Raw genomic sequence first — 20,939 nt, 5'->3', positions numbered from 1 at the left:
AAACAATTCAGAGGTCTTCATTTTCATTTTGTGTACCATTATTTATGTCATTTAAATGGTAAATGGTTTTAGTTCTTAGATTATAATAAATTACGTTTTTTAAATTGTTTGTTTTAACAATATTCTCAGTTTTTGGTGCTTTGTCAAAATATATTTTCTCAACATTTATCAGTTCAGTGGAAAGATTGAATAAATGAATTGAATACAGACAATCAATTAATGGTCATATTTGTACAATCCTGTCAATCTGTGTACACCCTGGGATGATATATATATATTTAAACCAAGAATGTATACAGATTGAGAGGGTTGTACATAATTCATACGACCATGATATATAGTATACATAGGATTCTACATATGACATACATTTCATCTCGGACAGAAAGCAGCAGTAAGGAGCAGAATTGTTCCATTTCCCACCAGCCTTTCAGTTCAATGTTCGCCCTTTAACACTCTGGGAACTAAAGGTATTCAGCTAAAGGATATCGAGTACAAACGGCCCTGGTTGAGTTCAGCCAAACACCATCTCTGAGGAGAACACTGTGGGGGGATAACAGCCTAGGAAGACACATCTCTGTATGCTCCTAGGTAATAGGAAATGCAGTATGTGCCAGGACAGGGGCTAAGCACTGGTCTCTAATCAGTTTTGACAACGTCTAATTACATTTTACTGATGTATCATAAAGATGCTTCTGCATACTAACTACACCCTCAATATAGGACATGTTGTGTCGTGGCCAAGAGGTTTAACAACAGGGGCTGGGTCAGGGATTTTCTCTCTCTCTCTCTCTCTCTCTCTCTCTCTCTCTCTCTCTCTCTCTCTCTTGCTCTCTCTCTCTCGCTCACTCACCCCTCCATCCACCAGCCACCCCCCACTCCCCAAAGACTGATGATGTCACCGGTGCTGGGTGTGTCCTTCCTGGCCCTGGTCCTATCAGGAGGAGCCTGGGCGTTTGCTCCCATTGGGGGCGGAGCCTCCACCCACGTCAGCATCACGGGAACGGCCGTGCTACAGAAGGTCACAGAGGTGTGCCGAGCCATCGCCGAGACAGAGGGACGAGACTTCAACCCCCACGGTAAGTGTGTGTGTATGTGTGTGTGTGTGTGTGTGTGTGTGTGTGTGTGTGTGTGTGTGTGTGTGTGTGTGTGCGGTGTGCGTGTGCGTGTGTGTGTGTGGGGGGTTAATGATTTGTGGTGGTAAATGATGTTCCTTGACAATTTAGTTAACTGTTATTTTATAAGAAAACATTGTGATTTGGTTCGGTAGATGTCAGCACCCCGACCTGCAGTGACTGTGTCAGTGTGGGGTGTGAAAGAGCAAGATTAAGAAAATAGAGTAGTGTGTCAGAATGTCTAACCTTTAACCTCTGACCTTTCCCTGTAGGGTAACTCTGCTGAGGAGCTGGTCCAGGCCTGCCTGGGACCCAAAGCAACAGGTGAAGTGTCAGCAGCTAAGTTCAAATCTGCCCTGAATGAGATCTACATACAGAACGGACAGGTGGACAGAGACTTTGTCAACAGGTTGGTGCTCCATTGATAGAGAATGAGGTTCCCTTATTATGTCAACAGGTTGGTGCTCCATTGATAGAGAATGAGGTTCCCTTATCATGTCAACAGGTTGGTGCTCCATTGATAGAGAATGAGGTTCCCTTATTATGTCAACAGGTTGGTGCTCCATTGATAGAGAATGAGGTTCCCTTATTATGTCAACAGGTTGGTGCTCCATTGATAGAGAATGAGGTTCACTTATTATGTCAACAGGTTGGTGCTCCATTGATAGAGAATGAGGTTCCCTTATTATGTCAACAGGTTGGTGCTCCATTGATAGAGGATGAGGTTCCATTATTATGTAAAATGCTTGGAGTGCTTGAAAATAGCACAGTAATGCAACATGATTTTTATAAAAAATGTATTTAACTAGTTTAAAAAAAAAGTAGTTTCCTTATCCAGCACATGTCACATGACCCTTCTTCTCGTGGATCTAATTTATGAACTATATAAACAATTAATCATTGTCATTATTGTGCCAGTCCAAGTGAACATTTGGTATATCACTCCTACAGCCGTTTTCTATATAAAACCAATTGATCATAATTTTTATAATAACAGCCCAGCCCATCACTTCAACTCAGAGGCGTTTGCTGAGGGCCGGCGCCTTATAACCGACGGGGTGGCCAGCATCAAGGCCAACGTACAAAAGGAGAACTTCCAGGCTGCCAGAGAGACACTGGGGAGAGTACTACACACACTACAGGTAAGAGGAGAGACACTGGGGAGAGGACTGTACACACTACAGGTAAGCTAGGAGAGACACTGGGGAGAGGACTACACACACTACAGGTAGCTAGAGAGACACTGGGGAGAGGACTGTACACACTACAGGTAAGCTAGGAGAGACACTGGGGAGAGGACTGTACACACTACAGGTAAGAGGAGAGACACTGGGGAGAGGACTGTACACACTACAGGTAAGAGGAGAGACACTGGGGAGAGGACTACACACACTACAGGTAGCTAGAGAGACACTGGGGAGAGGACTGCACACACTACAGGTAGCTAGAGAGACACTGGGGAGAGTACTACACACACTACAGGTAAGAGGAGAGACACTGGGGAGAGGACTACACACACTACAGGTAAGAGGAGAGACACTGGGGAGAGGACTACACACACTACAGGTAAGAGGAGAGAGAGGGGGTGAAAGAGGGAATATGCAAACATTTCTGGTAGCTAGAGAGACACTGGGGAGAGGACTGTACACACTACAGGTAGCTAGAGACACTGGGGAGAGGACTGTACACACTACAGGTAGCTAGAGAGACACTGGGGAGAGGACTGTACACAGTACAACTCTTTTCTAGTGCTCCTAAATGTTTTGTTGTGCTCCTAACTTGTGTATGGCGCTGTAGGTAGCCTCGCGGTTATAGTGTTGGGCGAGTAACCAAAATGTTGCTGGATCAAATCCTTGAGCTAAAAGGTACAAATCTGTCTCTCTGCCCCTGAACAATGTTCCCCAGTAGGCCATCATTGTAATTAAACATTTGTTCTTAAGACTTGCCTAGTAAAATGAAAGTTTTTTTTTTCAAATAAATTAAGAATTAAAATAACAAATGTTTTTGTTGCACCAGTGTGATTAGAGACCTGTCTGCAGGTAAGGGGAGAGAGAAGGAGAGAGAGGAGAGGGAGAGGGAGAGAGAGGAGTGGAAGTGGGATAGGGAGGAGTGGGAGAGGGAGGAGAGAGAGGAGAGGGAGAGAGGGGAGTGAACGAGAGAGAACAAGGAAGAGGGAGGAGTGGGAGAGGGAGAGAGAGGCGTGGGAGAGGGAGGGAGAGGAGTGGGAGAGGGAGGAGAGAGAGGAGAGGGAGAGAGGGGAGTGGGAGAGGGAGGGAGAGGAGTGGAAGTGGGATAGGGAGGAGTGGGAGAGGGAGGAGAGAGAGGAGAGGGAGAGAGGAGAGTGGGAGAGGGAGAGAGAGAGGAGAGAAGGAGAGAGAATGAGGAAGAGGGAGGAGTGGGAGAGGGAGAGAGAGGAGTGGGAGAGGGAGGGAGAGGAGTGGGAGAGGGAGGAGAGAGAGGAGAGGGAGAGAGGGGAGTGGGAGAGGGAGGGAGAGGAGTGGGAGAGGGAGGAGAGAGAGGAGAGCGAGAGAGGGGAGTGGGAGAGGGAGGGAGAGGAGTGGGAGAGGGAGGGAGAGGTGTGGGAGAGGGAGAGAGAGAGGAGAGGGAGAGAGGGGAGTGGGAGAGGGAGGGAGAGGAGTGGGAGAGGGAGGGAGAGGAGTGGGAGAGGGAGGAGAGAGAGGAGAGGGAGAGAGGGGAGTGGGAGAGGGAGGGAGAGGAGTGGGAGAGGGAGGAGAGAGGAGAGGGAGAGAAGGAAGTGGGAGAGGGAGAGGGAGGAGAGAGTGGTGAGGGAGAGGGAGGAGAGAGTGGTGAGCGAGAGGGAGAGGGAGGAGAGAGTGGAGAGAGAGAGGGAGGAGAGAGTGGTGAGGGAGAGGGAGGAGAGAGTGGTGAGGGAGAGGGAGGAGATTGTGGAGAGGGAGAGGGAGAGGGAGGAGTGGGAGAGGGAGGAGAGAGGAGAGGGAGAGGGAGGAGAGAGTGGAGAGGGAGAGAGATGAGTGGGAAAGGGGGTGGAAGGGAAAGAGGGAGAAAGTCTGAACTTCCAGGAATGAAGGGAGATCAGGTAAGGAATAAAAGTATTGAGGAAGATGGGGGGGGACATCTGTCTCACCTCATCTCTCATTTCATATTTCACCTTGGCTCAAGTGTTACCATCTGAACCCAGTTATCTTCTGTCTAGAGGTGTCTGTAAGAGGGAATTAGATAGATGGCTTTCCCTCAGACACAGACTTGGTATATAATACATGCTTGTGTTTTGTCAGGACTTCTACAGCCACAGTAACTGGGTGGACCTGGGATACACTGAACCCTACGCCAACCTGATCCGCCCCGATCTCCCACTGGAAAACCTGGCAGGTAGGGAGGGCTTGAGTTAATGTAGCAACGAGGACAGCTAGGCATGGGATCCAACTGGACGGATGTAGGTAGGGCAGGGAAGGAGAGAGGGTGGTAGGGCAGGGAAGGAAGGAGGGAGGGGGTGGTAGGGCAGGGAAGGAAGGGGGAAGGAGGGGGGTGGTATTGCAGGAGGGAAGGAGGGAGGCGTGCTTGGAATGTTAGAGAAAAGTACGATAGCAGATTAAAAAGGAGAGACGAAGAGAGAAATCTGCTGCTACCTCTGGCTTCTTGCGAAAGTGAGGTCATTAATTGTTTACAGGGAGTCTAAAGGGCAGACAGAAAGGGACACAAACACATATAATCTCCTATGTTCAACAGAGCGAGATAAAGCTGAAGAGTCTGAGGGAATTATGGGTAAGAGAAAGGACTACCATGCCCATTTAGGGTTTAGGAGAGTGTGTGTGTGTGTGTGGGGGGGTTAATGATTTGTGGTGGTAAATGATGTTCCTTGACAATTTAGTTAACTGTTATTTTATAAGAAAACATTGTGATTTGGTTCGGTAGATGTCAGCACCCCGACCTGCAGTGACTGTGTCAGTGGGGGGTTCTGTTCCAACTCCATCCTGCCTAACATCCTTAATGAGAAGAAACTCACCTCTGGGTACATGGGGATCTTCTCCGCAGCTAAGCCTAAAGGTATACACACACACACACACACACACACTACCTTCCCCAGATACCCACACACTCTCTGTATAACACCCATCATCACCTCTCCTCCCCCAGGTAAGTGTAGTCATGGCGGTGCAGCTGACCTGACCAGCTCTGAGGTTCCTCGCGGGGGCATCAGCAAGGATGAGCGTCGATCTGACAACGTGGCCCTGCACACTGCTGCTGTCACCGTGGCAACGACCGCAACCCTCCGGCTGCTGGACGACATCCGGGGAGCCGCCGGTGACAACAACTACCTACGGTACGGAGAGGGTGGGAGGGGGTGGAGAGGAGAGTGGTAGAGGGGGGTGAAGGGGAGGAGAGGGGGTGAAGGGGAAGAGAGGGGTAGAAGGAGAGGAGAGGGGTAGAGGGGGTGAAGGGGAGGAGAGGGGGTAAAGGGGAAGAGAGGGGTAGAGGGGGTGAAGGAGAGGAGAGGGGTAGAGGAGAGGGGGTAGATGGGGGAGAAGGGGTGGAGAGGGGTAGAGGGGGAGGTGGGGAGGAGAGGGGTAGAGGGGGGTTGAAGGGGAGGAGAGGGAGTGAAGGGGAAGAGAGGGGTAGAGGGGGGTGAAGGGGGAGAGAGGGGTAGAGGGGGTTGAAGGGGAGGAGAGAGGAGGTGAAGGGGAAGAGAGGGGTAGAGGGGGTGAAGGGGAAGAGAGGGGTAGAGGGGGGTGAAGGAGAGGAGAGGGGTAGAGGGGAAGAGAGGGGTAGAGGGGGTGAAGGGGAGGAGAGGGGTAGAGGGGGTTGAAGGGGAGGAGAGGGGGTGAAGGGGAGGAGAGGGGTAGAGGGGGTGAAGGGGAGGAGAGGGGTAGAGGGGGAGAAGGGCAGGAGTGGAGGGGAAGAGGGAAATACCCATGTTGAAGTTACTCACAATCTCTCTCATCTCTCTCTCTCTCCCACAGCTTCATGGGCATAGCGCGATCAGCAGTGGTTGCTTTTGTGATCGACACCACGGGGAGCATGAAGGATGACATCCTTGAAGCCAAGAGAGTCGTCAATGAGATCATCGACAGCAAAAAGGGAACGCAGGACGAGCCCTCCCAGTACATCCTGGTCCCATTCAACGACCCAAGTAAAGCTGGCGTTACACTCCACCAAGCATTCTCCTTAGCAAAACATCACTGACAAACTCTGGCATTCACCAAAATGCCTGTGTGATGTGTGGTTAAGTCAGGAAGTGGTTAGTGATCAGTGTGTGTTTGTGTGTGTGTGTAGAGTTCGGACCCCTGATAAGAACGACAAACCCTGATGTTATGAAAACAGAGATCGCTAAACTCAAAGCTGATGGGGGCGGAGACCTCCCTGAGATGTGCTTATCAGGTCTACAGGTACAGTGATTGACATGGCTATATTCCAATCAGCTTTCAGATATAGTCTCATTCTTTGTTTATAGTGCACCTGACAATAAATAAAGACACTAAGCATTCTCTCTCTCTCTCTCTCTATCTCTCTCTCTCTCCAGTTGGCGCTGACCGGTGCCCCTGCGTCGTCCCACATCTATGTTTTCACAGATGCCGTTGCCAAGGACATTGCGTTAAGGGACACCATCTTGGCCCTGATCAGGAGCACCAAGTCAACTGTGAGCACTTCCTCAAACACCTCCTCAAACACTTCCTGTTTTAGAAGAAACCATGTCCTGCAGTTCAGGATCTTGTTAATTAGAGCACACAGTAGCAAAACGCAGCAAAATGTTTTCCAACGGCAAACAATAACAAGCCATTCTTATTGGACAAGTAGTCATTGCCTTTTTTCTTTCTTTCTTCGTTTGGTGCCTAATGAATACGACCAGGCAAACTCTCTCAAACACACCTATGTGTCTCTCCAGGTGTCTTTCTTCATGACTGGTGATGGTGCTGGTGCTAGAAGGAGGAGAAGTGGAGTAGAGTCCAGGGCAGCTACATTCGAGACCTACAAGGACCTGGCGCTGGCGTCTGGTGGTCAGGCCATTGGAGTCACCAAGGAAAATCTGCCCCAGGCCACTGACGTCATCATCGACTCCTCCACCTCCGCTCTGGTGAGTCAACACTGGTGGCCATTTTGATTTGGATCAGTAGTTGATTTGGAATAATTCAAAACTTGATCAATTAAAAAACACATGCTTGATAAATAATGAATTTTAGAAATGCCTAGACATAATTGTTATATCTATGAAAATTAAATCCTCCAAGTTACAAAAAAAACTAAACATACCATTTCTATCCTCCTCTCTCATTCTGTCCTCCTCCTCCTCCTCCTCCTCCTCCTCCTCCTCAGGTGACAGTCCTACAGCGAGCGAGGAACCCAGGCAAAGCTGAGACATTCTCCTTCCTGCTGGACGAGTCTCTGAACAACATCACCATCTACATCACTGGAAAGTCCCTCACCTTCACCCTGAAGAACCCTGCAGGTAAGAACCTCAAACATCCCTGGATAGTCCCTCACCTTCACCCTGAAGAACCCTGCAGGTGGGAACCTCCAACACCTACACACTGATCTAATATCAGTTTTCAGGTAAAGGTTCACCTAACTGAATAGGATGACATTTCCCCTAGACACTGATCTAATATCAGTTTTCAGGTAAAGGTTCACCTAACTGAATAGGATGACATTTCCCCTAGACACTGATCTATGGTTAGTTTTCCCTCCTTAATGGTTACAGTTGACCTGTTTTGCGTGTTTACGTATGTAGCGATCTTAATGTTTTTAAGGCACAAAGCATATTTCAACAAGGTATCATGAACCAGGTATATCCCATTGACAGTATGTTTGACTGTCATCCTATTTGACTGTCACCCTCCTTGCCCCTACAGGTGTGACCCAGAAACAGAACGAGGCCAACGGGGAACTGGGGACTGTCCAGACGGTGGGAAACCTCTTCCGGGTCCGTCTGGCCTCCAACAAACAGACAGGATTATGGGAAATCAGCATGAACTCCAACCAGCCCTACACACTGAAGGTCACTGGTGGGTTACCATAGAGATACGTCTGTTCTATTAAATATGTGTGTTATGCTCACGCTCAACACTAGATAGCAGCCTGGATACACACAGAGCCCAGACCTGGGTTTAAATAATCCATTCAAATGTGTCACATGCACCAAATAAACTCAAAAAAAGAAATGTCAATTTTTCAGGACCCTGTCTTTCAAAGATAATTCGTAAAAATCCAAATAACATCACAGATCTTCACTGTAGAGGGTTTAAGCACTGTTTCCCATGCTTGTTCAATGAACCATAAACAATTAATGAACATGCACCTGTGGAACGGTCGTTAAGACACTAACAGCTTACAGACGGTAGGCAATTAAGGTCACAGTTATGAAAATTTAGGACACTACAGAGGCCTTTCAACTGACTCAGAAGAAAGATGCCCAGGGTCCCTGCTCATCTGTGCGAACGTGCCTTAGGACTGCAGATGTGGCCAGGGCAATAAATTGCAATGTCCGTACTGTGAGACGCCTAAAACAGCATTACAGGGAGACAGGGCGGACAGCTGATCGTCATTGCAGTGGCAGACCAAGTGTAACAACACCTGCACAGGATCGGTACATCCGAACATCACACATGCGGGACAGATACAGGATGGCAACAACAACTGCCCGAGTTACACCAGGAACACACAATCCACTCCATCAGTGCTCAAACTGTTCGTAATAGGCTGAGAGAATGGACTGAGGGCTTGCAGGCCTGTTGTAAGGCAGGTCCAGACATCACATCACCGTCAGCAACGTCGCCTATGGGCACAAACCATCGTCGCTGGACCAGACTGAGGACTGGCAAAAAGTGCTCTTCACTGATGAGTCACGGTTTTGTCTCACCAGGGATGATGAGTGGGATTCACATCTTTCGTCAAAGGAATGAGCAGTGTACTCTGGAGCGTGATCGATTTGGAGTTGGAGGAAGTGGTTTGGGGAAGTGTGTCACAGCATCATCGGACTGAGCTTGTTGTCATTGCAGGCAATCTCAACGCTGTGCGTTACAGGAACATCCTCCTCACTCATGGTACCCTTCTTGCAGGCTCATCCTGACATGACCCTCCAGCATGATAATTTCACCAGCCATACTAGTCGTTCTTGGCGTGATTTCCTGCAAGACAGGAATGTCAGTGTTCTGCCATGGCCAGCGAAGAGCCGGGTCTCAATTCCATTGAAGTCTGGGACCTGTTGGATCGGAGGGTGAGGGCTTGGGCATTCCCCCAGAAATGTCCGGGAACTTACAGGTGCCTTGATGGAAGAGTGGGGTAACATCTCACAGCAAGTACTGGCAAATCTGGTGCAGTCCATGAGGAGGAGATGCACTGCAGTACTTAATGCAGCTGGTGGCCACACCAAATCCTGACAGTTCCTGTTGATTTTGACCCCGCTTTGTTCAGGGACATTGTTCATTTCTGTTCCTCTGTGGAACTTGTTCAGTTTATGTCTCAGTTGTGGAGTCTTGATATCTTCATACAAATATTTACACATTAAGTTTGCTGACAATAAACACAGTTAACAGGGAGGACGTTTCTATTTTTGGAAGTTTACATACACATCAGCCAAATACGTTTTTAAACTCTGTTTTTCATAATTCCTGACATTTAATCCTAGCAAATATTCCCTGTCTTTGGTCAGTTAGGATCACCACTTTATTATAAGAATGTGAAATATCTGAATAACAGTAGAGAAATTATTTATTTCAGCTTTTATTTCTTTCATCACATATCCAGTGGGTCAGAAGTTTACATTCACTCAATGAGTATTTGGTAGCAATGCCTTTAAATTGTTTAACTTGGGTAGAACGTTTTGGGTAGCCTTATACAAGCTTACCAAAATAAGTTGGGTGAATTTTGGCCCATTCCTTCTGACAGAGCTGGTGTAACTTAATCAGGTTTGTAAGCCTCCTTGCTGACACACGCTTTTCCAGTTCTGCCCATTTTCTATGGGATTGGTCAGGGCTTTGTGATGGCAACTCCAATACATTGACTTTGTTGTCCTTAAGCCATTTGCCACAACTTTGGAAGTATGCTTGGTGTCATTGTCCATTTGGAAGACCCATTTGTGACCAAGCTTTAACTTCCTGCCTGATGTCTTGAGATGTTGCTTCCATATAGCCACATAATTTTCCGGCCTCATGATGCCATCTATTTTCCTCGTGATGCCATCTATTTTGTGAAGTGCACCAGTACCTCCTGCAGTAAAGCACCCCCACAACATGATGCTGCCACCTCCGTGCTTTACGGTTGGGATGGTGTTCTTCGGCTTGCAAGAATCACCTTTTTCCTCCAAACATAACGATGGTCATTATGGCCAAACAGTTTGATTTTTGTTTCATCAGACCAGAAGATATTTCTCCAAAAAGTATGATTTTTGTCCCCATGTGCAGTTGCAAACCATAGTCTGCCTTTTTTATGGCGTTTTTGAGCAGTGGCTTCTTCCTTGCTGAGCGGCCTTTCAGGTTATATCGATATAGAACTTGTTTTACTGTGGATATAGATACTTTTGTACCTGTTTTCTCAGCATCTTCATGGTCCCATGGTGGTCTGCGTGGTCCCATGGTGTTTATACTATGTACTATTGTTTGTACAGATGAACGTGGTACCTTTAGGCATTTGGAAATTGCTCACCAAGGATGAACCAGACTTGTGGAGGTCTAAATTGTTTTTCTGAGGTCTTGGCTGATTTCTTTTGATTTTCCCATAATGTCAAGCAAAGAAGTGCTGAGTTTGAAGGTAGGCTTTGAAATACATCCACAGGTACACCTCCAAATGACTCAAATGACGTCAGTTAGCCCATCAGAAGCTTCTAGGGCCATGACATATTTTTCTGGAATTTTCCAAGCTGTTTAAAGGCATAGTTAACTTAGTGTCAACTTCTGACCCACTGGAATTGTGATACAGTGAATTATAAGTGAAAAAAATCTGTCTGTAAACAATTGTTGGAAAATGACTTGTGTCATGCACAAAGTAGATAACCAACTTGCCAAATCTATAGTTTGTTAACAAGAAATTTGTGGAGTGGTTAAAAAACAAGTTTTAGTGACTCCAACCTAAGTGTATGTACACTTCAGACTTCAAATGTATGCTATGTTTGATATAGTTACATAAGACAGAAGATTTCTTAATGCAAAAAACACAAAAGGAGGATGGATGTTTGGTCGTGGTGGATGGGTGGGTGTATTACGCAAACGTCTAGCATCCCAAAGGTTGCTTGTTAATAACTCACCAGAACAATTTGAGCAACTTGAGTGTGTGTGTGTGTGTGTGTGTGTGTGTGTGTGTGTGTGTGTGTGTGTGTGTGTGTGTGTGTGTGTGTGTGTGTGTGTGTGTGTGTGTGTGTGTGTGTGTGTGTGTGTGTGTGTGTGTGTGTGTGTGTGTGTGTCCAGGTCAGAGTACCATTGCCTTCATTTATGACTTTGTGGAGACTTTCGAGGGACCTCACCCAGGATACGCCCTCATCTCTGGCCGTCCAAAAGCAGGTAAAACACTACAACATCCTCTTAAAATCATTACCATATCAAGCAGGTAATCTGTCAATCACAATTTTACTAAGGCGACATCATGGCGACATCATCTACATGAATGCAGCTGCCACTTCATTACAGCCGTTAGAGGCAGATGATCATTGTGCATGTTGTTTGTCTCACCGGCGAGAGGTTTTGCACTCATCACTGTATTCTCTATCAGAAAGTAGGCTGGCCCTCTTTGATGTTGTGTGGGTCGAAACAATGCATTCTGTTCATTTATAAAGCCTACTTCATCAAAGTCATAAAAAGCAGTTAATTGTTATTTGTAATAATTGATCTGAACCTAGAACAGTTACATAGCCACATAAAATAATTTATCTCTTCTCTCTCTCTCTCTCTCTCTCTCTTTTCTCTCTCCTCTATCCCTACACTCGTCCTCTTCTCAATCTCCCTTTTCTCCCTATCCCTACACTCGTCCTCCTCTCTCTCTCTCCCTCTCTTTCCTCCTTTCCTCCTCTCTTTTCTCCTTCTCCCATATGCCTGCCATGCTGTTGGTATCAGTGTTGGGCAGAAAGGGCCCAGCCTCTGTCAAGGTGGCCAACGTTGCCTTGGTGACCGTGTCAGGGTTAGGAGGTTGTAGGCGGTACCCTGAAGACATGGGCAATGGAGACTTCCTAGTTACGGTAACCAAGGTCCCTGTGGGGGAGTTTGTGGTGCTGTTGAACGGGACAGACGTGGTCTCCTCCACCGTGTTCCAGAGACAGTCCACCACTCAGATGTCCGTCTCCAAGGTTACCATCAAGGTAAGTTTCCATTGAAAAATGCCTTTTATTTGTAAATCGTGAAGGAGTTCATACTGCATGTTGGGATAGTGTCAGACAAAAACCATGGTCATCGACAATTATAGACCATATCAGAAAGAAAAACGTGACTGACTATTACTCCCTAAACATGTAGTACTGTGGCCTACTTACAAATTACAACATGGACTTTCTAAGCACAGAAATGTGTGTCTGTAAATGAGCCAACAAACAAACTGCACATTCAAAAGTGGACCTCACAACAACTACACAACAGATCTTGTTGTTCTTGTCTTCTCAGGCCGTGGTGGACAGAAGCATGGAGCCTGGTAAACCCTTCACCCTTCCCTTCACCGTCATGACCGACGCCACTGAGGCAGCTACAAAATCAGTGCCAGAAACGACAGAGACTTCAAATGAACGTCCCCAGCAGGTCGGGATCAGGGCTGGAATATCCTGAGACTGGTCCCAGATCTGTTTGTATGGTCTTGCCCATTTCTGTGGTCATTGTTGCGTGACACATTGGTCGTAGAAGCAATTTAGGCACAAACAGATCTGGGACCAGGTTATCTGACTCAACATGACTAATTATTGTCCTCTCTTGGCATCACTTGTATTGACACTTAATGCTCACCCATTGCTGCTGCTAACTTAACAGCATCGCTGTGACCACCTGTGGAAACGCCACCGGTGACCTGACCATCACGGTGCCCGAACACACCCTCAGGAACAGACGTCACCCTGACCATCGAGGCTGTGGCCCCCGGGGCGTCCGACTCCAACTACGCCGTCCTGCGCCTCTCTGTCGTCACCAAGGTAACCTCAGATATGTAGATATATCTACACTGAGAGTAAAAAACATTAAGAACACCTGCTATTTCCAGGATATAGACTCACCAGATGAATCCAGGTGAAAGCTATGATCGCTTATTGATGTCACTTGTTAAATCCACTTCAATCAGTGTAGATGAAGGGGAGGAGACGGGTTAAAGAAGGACTTTAAGCCCTGAGACATGGATCGTGTGTGTGTGTCATTCAGAGGGTGAAGACAAAATATTTAAGTGCCTATGAGTGGATTATGGTAGTAGGTGCCAGGCGCATTGGTTTGTGTCAAAAACTGCAATGCTGGGTTTTTTGCGCTCAACAGTTTCCCATGTGTATCAAGAATGGTCCACCACCCAAAGGACATCCAGCCAACTTGACACAACTGTGAGAAGCATTGGAGTCAACATGGGCCAGCATCCCTGTGGAAATCTTTCAACACCTTGTAGAGTACATGCCCCAACGAAATATGGCTGTTCTCAGGGCAAGGGGGGCGTAATAGGAAGGTGTTCTGAATGTTTTGTACACTCAGTGTATATACAAATAGTTGTATTAGATACGCTAGAATGTGGATATATAAAGATACACTAGAGAGCTGACAGGCCTATAAGGTCCGTCTCCACTATATGGGCCAGTCTCCACTATATGGGCCCGTCTCCACTATATGGGCCCGTCTCCACTGTATGGGTCCGTCTCCACTATATGGGCCCGTCTCCACTGTATGGGTCCGTCTCCACTATATGGGCTCGTCTCCACTATATGGGCCCGTCTCCACTATATGGGCCGTCTCCACTGTATGGACCGTCTCCACTATATGGGCCCGTCTCCACTATATGGGCTCGTCTCCACTGTATGGGCCGTCTCCACTATATGGGCCCGTCTCCACTATATGGGCTCGTCTCCACTGTATGGGCCGTCTCCACTATATGGGCCCGTCTCCACTATATGGGTCCGTCTCCACTATATGGGCTCGTCTCCACTATATGGGCTCGTCTCCACTATATGGGCCCATCTCCACTATATGGGCCGTCTCCACTGTATGGGCCGTCTCCACTATATGGGCCCGTCTCCACTGTATGGGCCGTCTCCACTATATGGGTCCGTCTCCACTATATGGGTCTCTCCACTATATGGCTCGTCTCCACTATATGGGCTCGTCTCCACTATATGGGCCCATCTCCACTATATGGGCCGTCTCCACTGTATGGGCCGTCTCCACTATATGGGCCGTCTCCACTGTATGGGCCGTCTCCACTATATGGGCCGTCTCCACTGTATGGGTCCGTCTCCACTGTATGGGCCGTCTCCACTATATGGGCCCGTCTCCACTATATGGGGCCGTCTCCACTGTATGGGCCGTCTCCACTGTATGGGCCGTCTCCACTATATGGGCCCGTCTCCACTATATGGGCCCGTCTCCACTGTATGGGCCGTCTCCACTGTATGGGCCGGGTCCGTCTCCACTATATGGGCTCGTCTCCACTATATGGGCCGTCTCCACTATATGGGCTCGTCTCCACTGTATGGGCTCGTCTCCACGATATGGGTCCGTCTCCACTATATGGGCTCGTCTCCACTATATGGGCCTGTCTCCACTATATGGGCCGTCTCCACTATATGGGTCCGTCTCCACTATATGGGCCGTCTCACTGTCTCCACTATATGGGCTCGTCTCCACTGTATGGGCCGTCTCCACTATATGGGCCCGTCTCCACTATATGGGTCCGTCTCCACTATATGGGCTCTGTATGGGTCCGTCTCCACTATATGGGCCCGTCTCACTATATGGGTCCGTCTCCACTATATGGGCTCGTCTCCACTATATGGGCTTGTCTCCACTATATGGGCTCGTCTCCACTATATGGCCCCATCTCCTATCTATGTCTCCACTATATGGGCCCGTCTCCACCATATGGGCCATCTCCACCGTATGGGTCCCACGTCTCCACTATATGGGCTCGTCTCCACTGTATGGGCTCCTCCACACTATATGGGCTTGTCTCCACTATATGGGCCTTCTCCTCTCTATGTCTCCACTATATGGGCCATCTCCACTCTATGGGCCATCTCTGGGCCATATCTATGGGCCATCGGGCCATCTCCTCTCTATGGGCCATCTCCTCTCTATGGGCCATCTCCTCTCTATGGGCCATCTCCTCTCTATGGGCCATCTCCACTATATGGGCTTGTCTCCACTATATGGGCTCGTCTCCACTATATGGGCCCGTCTCCACTATATGGGCCCGTCTCCACTATATGGGCTCGTCTCCACTATATGGGCTCGTCTCCACTATATGGGCTCGTCTCCACTATATGGGCCGTCTCCACTATATGGGCCCGTCTCCACTATATGGGCTCGTCTCCACTATATGGGCCATCTCCACTCTATTGGCTCATCTCCACTATATGGGCCATCTCCACTCTACTGGGCCCGTCTCCACTATATGGGCCATCTCCACTATATGGGCCATCTCCACTCTATGGGCCATCTCCACTCTATGGGCCATCTCCTCTATATGGGCCATCTCCTCTCTATGGGCCATCTCCACTATATGGGCCCGTCTCCACTATATGGGCCCGTCTCCACTATATGGGCCCGTCTCCACTGTATGGGCCCGTCTCCACTATATGGGCCGTCTCCACTATATGGGCTCGTCTCCACTATCTCCACTGGGCCGTCTCCACTATATGGGCCCGTCTCCACTATATGGGCCGTCTCCACTATATGGGCCCGTCTCCACTATATGGGCCCGTCTCCACTATATGGGCCCGTCTCCACTATATGGGCCCGTCTCCACTATATGGGCCATCTCCACTGTATGTGCCCGTCTCCACTGTATGGGCCCGTCTCCACTGTATGGGCCCGTCTCCACCGTATGGGCCATCTCCACTGTATGGGCCCGTCCCACTGTATGGGCCCATCACTTCTAAATAACCCTCCTTTCCTCATCTCTTCTCCTATTCACCATGATTACTCACTCTCTCACTCTCTCTCTCTCTTTTTCTGCAGGTGACAAGATTTCACCCCTCCCAGTGTGAGGTAGTCAGTGTCTCATCGATCGACTGCCCAGCTGACCCAGCATTCTGCAGCTCCGCCCTTCTGGCAGCTCTCTGCCAACATGACCGACAGTGTCAATGGCACAGGCATCGCCAGCCTCACACACCGCCAGGGAGTGGGCAGCCTCACCCACACGGACCTGAAGCAGGCGGTTGTTGCTGCAGCGTTCAACGCTTCGTGCTGCTCTCTGACAGTGGAGCTGGTGGCGTTGGACAAAGCCATGAATGTCGGCACCTGTCTATACACCACCAAGGTAATCTGGCATCACAGGAGGCTGTTGAGGGGAGGACGGCTCATAACAGTGGCTGAAATTGAGTGAATGGAATGTTATCAAACACATGGAAACCATAGAAACCATGTGTTTGATACCGTTCCAGCCATTACCATGAGCCGTCCTCCCCAATTAAGGAGCCACCTGGGGGTGTGGTTCAATGTGGGTGTGTTATGTTTAAACTATATCGTATCCTGACAGCAATTGTTGTTTGTCCCTCGAGTCACAGTCCCAAACAGGCCACAGTACCTTTACATTGGGTGACAATGCTTAGCAACCGCGTGACGTGTTTGGTCAAGAATCCGTGCACTGAGCGTAATCAAAGAGAAGAGGTGAAAGAGGGATAACTGGTCCCCAAATCTGTTTACTCTGGCAGGTGGCGGTTTTGTTTTGTTCACTCACCAAATGAGGAGTTTTTGTATGGAGGTCAATAAGTGTTGGAATTTGATTAACAGAAAATGTAATGACTTATTTGCTACATGTGGCTTATTTGATCTACTCTAAGTTTTACAGTGATTAGTTTATGAGTGTACTGTTATAAGTAAGACATGTGACATCCCTGCAATTTTGAGAAAAAACACTTTGTATCGGAGTTGTGCCTGGTCGTCACAAGTTACCACAGCCACAAAGTCATAAACCCCGCCTATTTCTAACAATTTATCTTCTTAAAATAATATATCTTAACCTTAAGCACACTGCTAACCGTGCTAGTGTGCTGAAGTCCAACCTCGGAACATAAATGGAGGATCCAAAACCTGTAAAAGCCAGGTTCTTGACAGCCCGCCGTTCTGTTTCGTGGACAAAAGAATCTCATTGTTAGGGCGGAGACATAAGCATCATCATATATCCATATCTCTGATGAAAGTTGTTTGATGCTAACCGTAGCTCACGAATGTGAAGATGTTTGAGTTGCAGAAAATTACCAAGCCTTTTATTTAAAAAAAATAATAATTTAAAAACGAATTCTTTCCAACATTGAAATTTGTGACAATAGATTGTTTTAGAACAATTCCAAAGCTCTGCATGCTAATGGTTCGATCGGCTGGGAAATAATTGTGCGGAAGCACAACTGCACCTGTACTCTGTATAATTAGTGTCAACTGTGATTCGACTGAGCCTGGCAGTGGTCCCGTGAAGGCTAGAGATTTTAAATCAAAACCCAACCCTCAGGTAAAAAGCCATGACCTCAATTACTCATCTCCGTTTTGATCAAAACTGACTCTATGACCAAAATGATCCTATTTACACTTTGTAGTTAATAGGCGAGTTCTATTGATCCAGGTTAATTCAACCAAAAATAACTGATGAATAATAATTGTGAAGGTATGCAGGGCATGTGATTCTAACAGCTTGCTAAATCTATATTTCAACTATAAAAAAGAATGTGTCTTTGCAGGATCCTTGTCCTGACTTTCCAGAATGCCTGAATTACGCCTTGATTTTCTGATTGGCTGGATACAATTTTACAACATCCAATTATTTCAGATCTAGTAGAGTGCAAGTTTCATCATGGCGCTGACTGTGGCGACACATTGGCACATTAGAATTATTAGAATATGCCAGATATGAGTAAATTCTTGCATTCTATCCATGCAGGCATTTGCAGGCTACCTGAGACATGAACCAGATAGGTGGGAGGGCAAACAGGCTGTCTGCAGTTCATTCATCAATTTCCCTAAATGGATAAACTCAACTACTTTATCATTTTAACCAACATTAGGTTTTAGCAAAAAAGTTGTTGTAGGTGTGGCGTCATTCTGTCAGCTTTTTTATTGGCAAGACCTTCAGTGGAAACTCACTGTAGCAGGCATCTATTTTCTATGCAAATTGTCAACAAAAAAAGATATCTGGACAAGGCGTCATTGTAAATAAGAATTTGTTCCTAACTGACTTACCTAGTTAAATAATATGTAATAATATATATTGTTTTAATAAAACATGTATTTGACTAATAGCGATGCCTTGTAGGCCATTTTCAACTAAGTAAGTAGTTTTTTGAGTTCAGCTCCTCTTTAAGAGTGTTGAAGCTCAGCCCCGCTGCATCTGGTGGTCAGAGAAAGTACTACCAAATCTCTGGGCGAATTAGACTTATAGGACCCAGAATCTCTCTTTCTCCTCATCTTAATCTCCCCCATTGCAGGTGACAGATGTCACCCCTCCTCAGTGTGAGGTGGTCAGCGTCTCGGTGGTCGACTGCCCAGCTGACCCAGCAGCCTGCAGCTCCGCCTTCCTGGCAGCTCTCTGCCAACCTGACAGACGGCGTCAATGGCACAGGCATCGCCAGCCTCACACACCTCCAGGGCGTAGGCAGCCTCACCCACACGGACCTGAAGCAGACGGTCGTTGCAGCAGCGTTCAACGCCGTGCTGTTCTCTGACAGTGGAGCTGGAGGCGGTGGACAGAGCCATGAATGTCGGCACCTGTCGGTTTTCCATCGTCCGCCGTAGCGAACCACCCTCCATCGCTCTGTCCCTCCCACTGTTGGTGTGTCTGCTGGTCTCTGCCTTCTTCACTGCGTCCCTCAGAGACCTACTTATTTGATCTAATGCTGCATTCATAACCAAGTGGGAATCTGTCATTTAAACTTTGTGAAGTGCATTCATGCTTAGAACTTGTTGGGAAACACTGATTTGGCTAATGGACAACCAGCTGCGACAACCATAAACATAAAGTACAGCCATCATGCTTGCCAATAATTATAGTTTTCAAAAGCCATATTAGATTAGATAGATAAATAGATTGCTTTTAATAAGGTTTCGTTGCATTTAACTGCTGAAAATGCTGTTATCGAGTTAATTTCCTTAGCAAGTGACATCAGAGGTCAGCATTTGGGAGAAGTTGTAGCTCATGGGTGATAGACTAGTAATTACCAGTTGGAGGGCGTTCAAGTGGATTTTCCTCTGTCTTATGTGGTAAATGCCACCTTCCCACTTGGTTATGGTAATATCGTAAGGCTCATGTGTTGACTGTCTTCCCGAAACTGCCTCTTAATGCTAAAGGGATTACGTTCCAGGTCGACCATATTGCAGACATTGCATTGCATCATGTTGTGACAACTGCGATGTTGAAGTGATACATCATTGTCGACACTGCCTCTTAATGCTAAATGATGCATCAGATACGATGTGTGAAGCTGATATGTTGAACACCTATCCACGTGTGAACTCTGGCAGGCGTCTGCAAAGTAGTCAGCCTGAAACATGGCCAAAGCCACAATGAAAATGAATGTCTCTTTTGTAAAAAAAACTGCCAACAGTCTCTCTCTCTCTCTCTAGGCACTTTCTCAACGTGTTATTTGCACTGTAAGATGTTTTCATTTTTGTAGCATAATGTAAGTCTTTAGTTTACATCTGTCATGAATAAAACATCTCTGCTTTCCTACTGACTCTGTATTATAACAAGACAAATAACCTGAGGTAGTTTAGTAGCAATGTGAAACCGGTCTGATTTCACATATCAGTGAAACAGATAGTGGTCAGTCTGCTTGACTAGACTAGTAGTTTAGTGCTCAGGACACAGTTTAGGACACAGTTTAGAGTAAATAATGCTTTGACTGCATCCCACCCCAAGGGAGCAGCAGCATAATTGGCATAATAAAGAAATCCCCATCAAAATCCATCTGTTTAAACTAAAGATATGTGTTTTTTGCATGGTCTGCTTGTCAATCTGCCGATGTCGCCATTCCTCATGTGTGATGGAAGGTAACACCTACAGGGGTGTTTTTCAGACCAGCAGACATCCCAAAAATCGGTCTTCTCACAAAAACATTTGTAGCGTCCAAACAGTTTGGGCTACAAACCAGTGGTGGTCCATGCCGTTGAAGACGAGATGGCCTTATTTCTATTACAACATATTTGATAACTGTCATTCATATTTCATTCACCCAGTTCATGTAACAGCGATAGGTTTAGGCTACTACGGTCGTGGCCAAAAGTTTTGAGAATGACACAAATATTAATTATCACAGTCTGCTGCCTCAGTTTGTATGTCGGCAATTTGCAAATACTCAGAATGCTATGAAGAGTGATCAGATGAATGGCAATTAATTGCAAAGTCCCTCTTTGCCATGCAAATTAACTGAATCCCCAAAAAAACATTTCCACTGCATTTCTGCCCTGCACAAAAGAACCAGCTGACCTCATGTCAGTGATTCTCTTGTTAACACAGGTGTGAGTTTTGACTGAGGACAAGGCTGTAGATCACTATGTCATGCTGATTGAGTTTTAATAACAGACTGGAAGCTTCAAAAGGGAGGTGGTGCTTGGAATCATTGTTCATCCTCTGTCAACCATGGTTACCTGCAAGGAAACATGTGCCGTCATGTGCTTTGCACAAAAAGGGCTTCACAGGCAAGGATAATGCTGCCAGTAAGATTGCACCTGAATCAACCATTTATCGGATCACCAATACTTCAAG

At 47.1% G+C, this 20,939-nt stretch overlaps 1 pseudogene; it reads left to right on the top strand.

Annotated features, from left to right (window-relative positions):
* Positions 1–1,270: 1,270 nt before the first annotated feature.
* LOC135533549 (von Willebrand factor A domain-containing protein 7-like) lies at positions 1,271–19,541 on the top strand (annotated as a pseudogene).
* Positions 19,542–20,939: the final 1,398 nt, after the last annotated feature.

This window comes from Oncorhynchus masou, unplaced genomic scaffold (assembly GCF_036934945.1).
Source record: "Oncorhynchus masou masou isolate Uvic2021 unplaced genomic scaffold, UVic_Omas_1.1 unplaced_scaffold_2440, whole genome shotgun sequence".
In the NCBI taxonomy this organism is placed as follows: Eukaryota; Metazoa; Chordata; class Actinopteri; order Salmoniformes; family Salmonidae; genus Oncorhynchus; species Oncorhynchus masou.
This window is presented reverse-complemented; position numbering and strand designations above follow the sequence as displayed.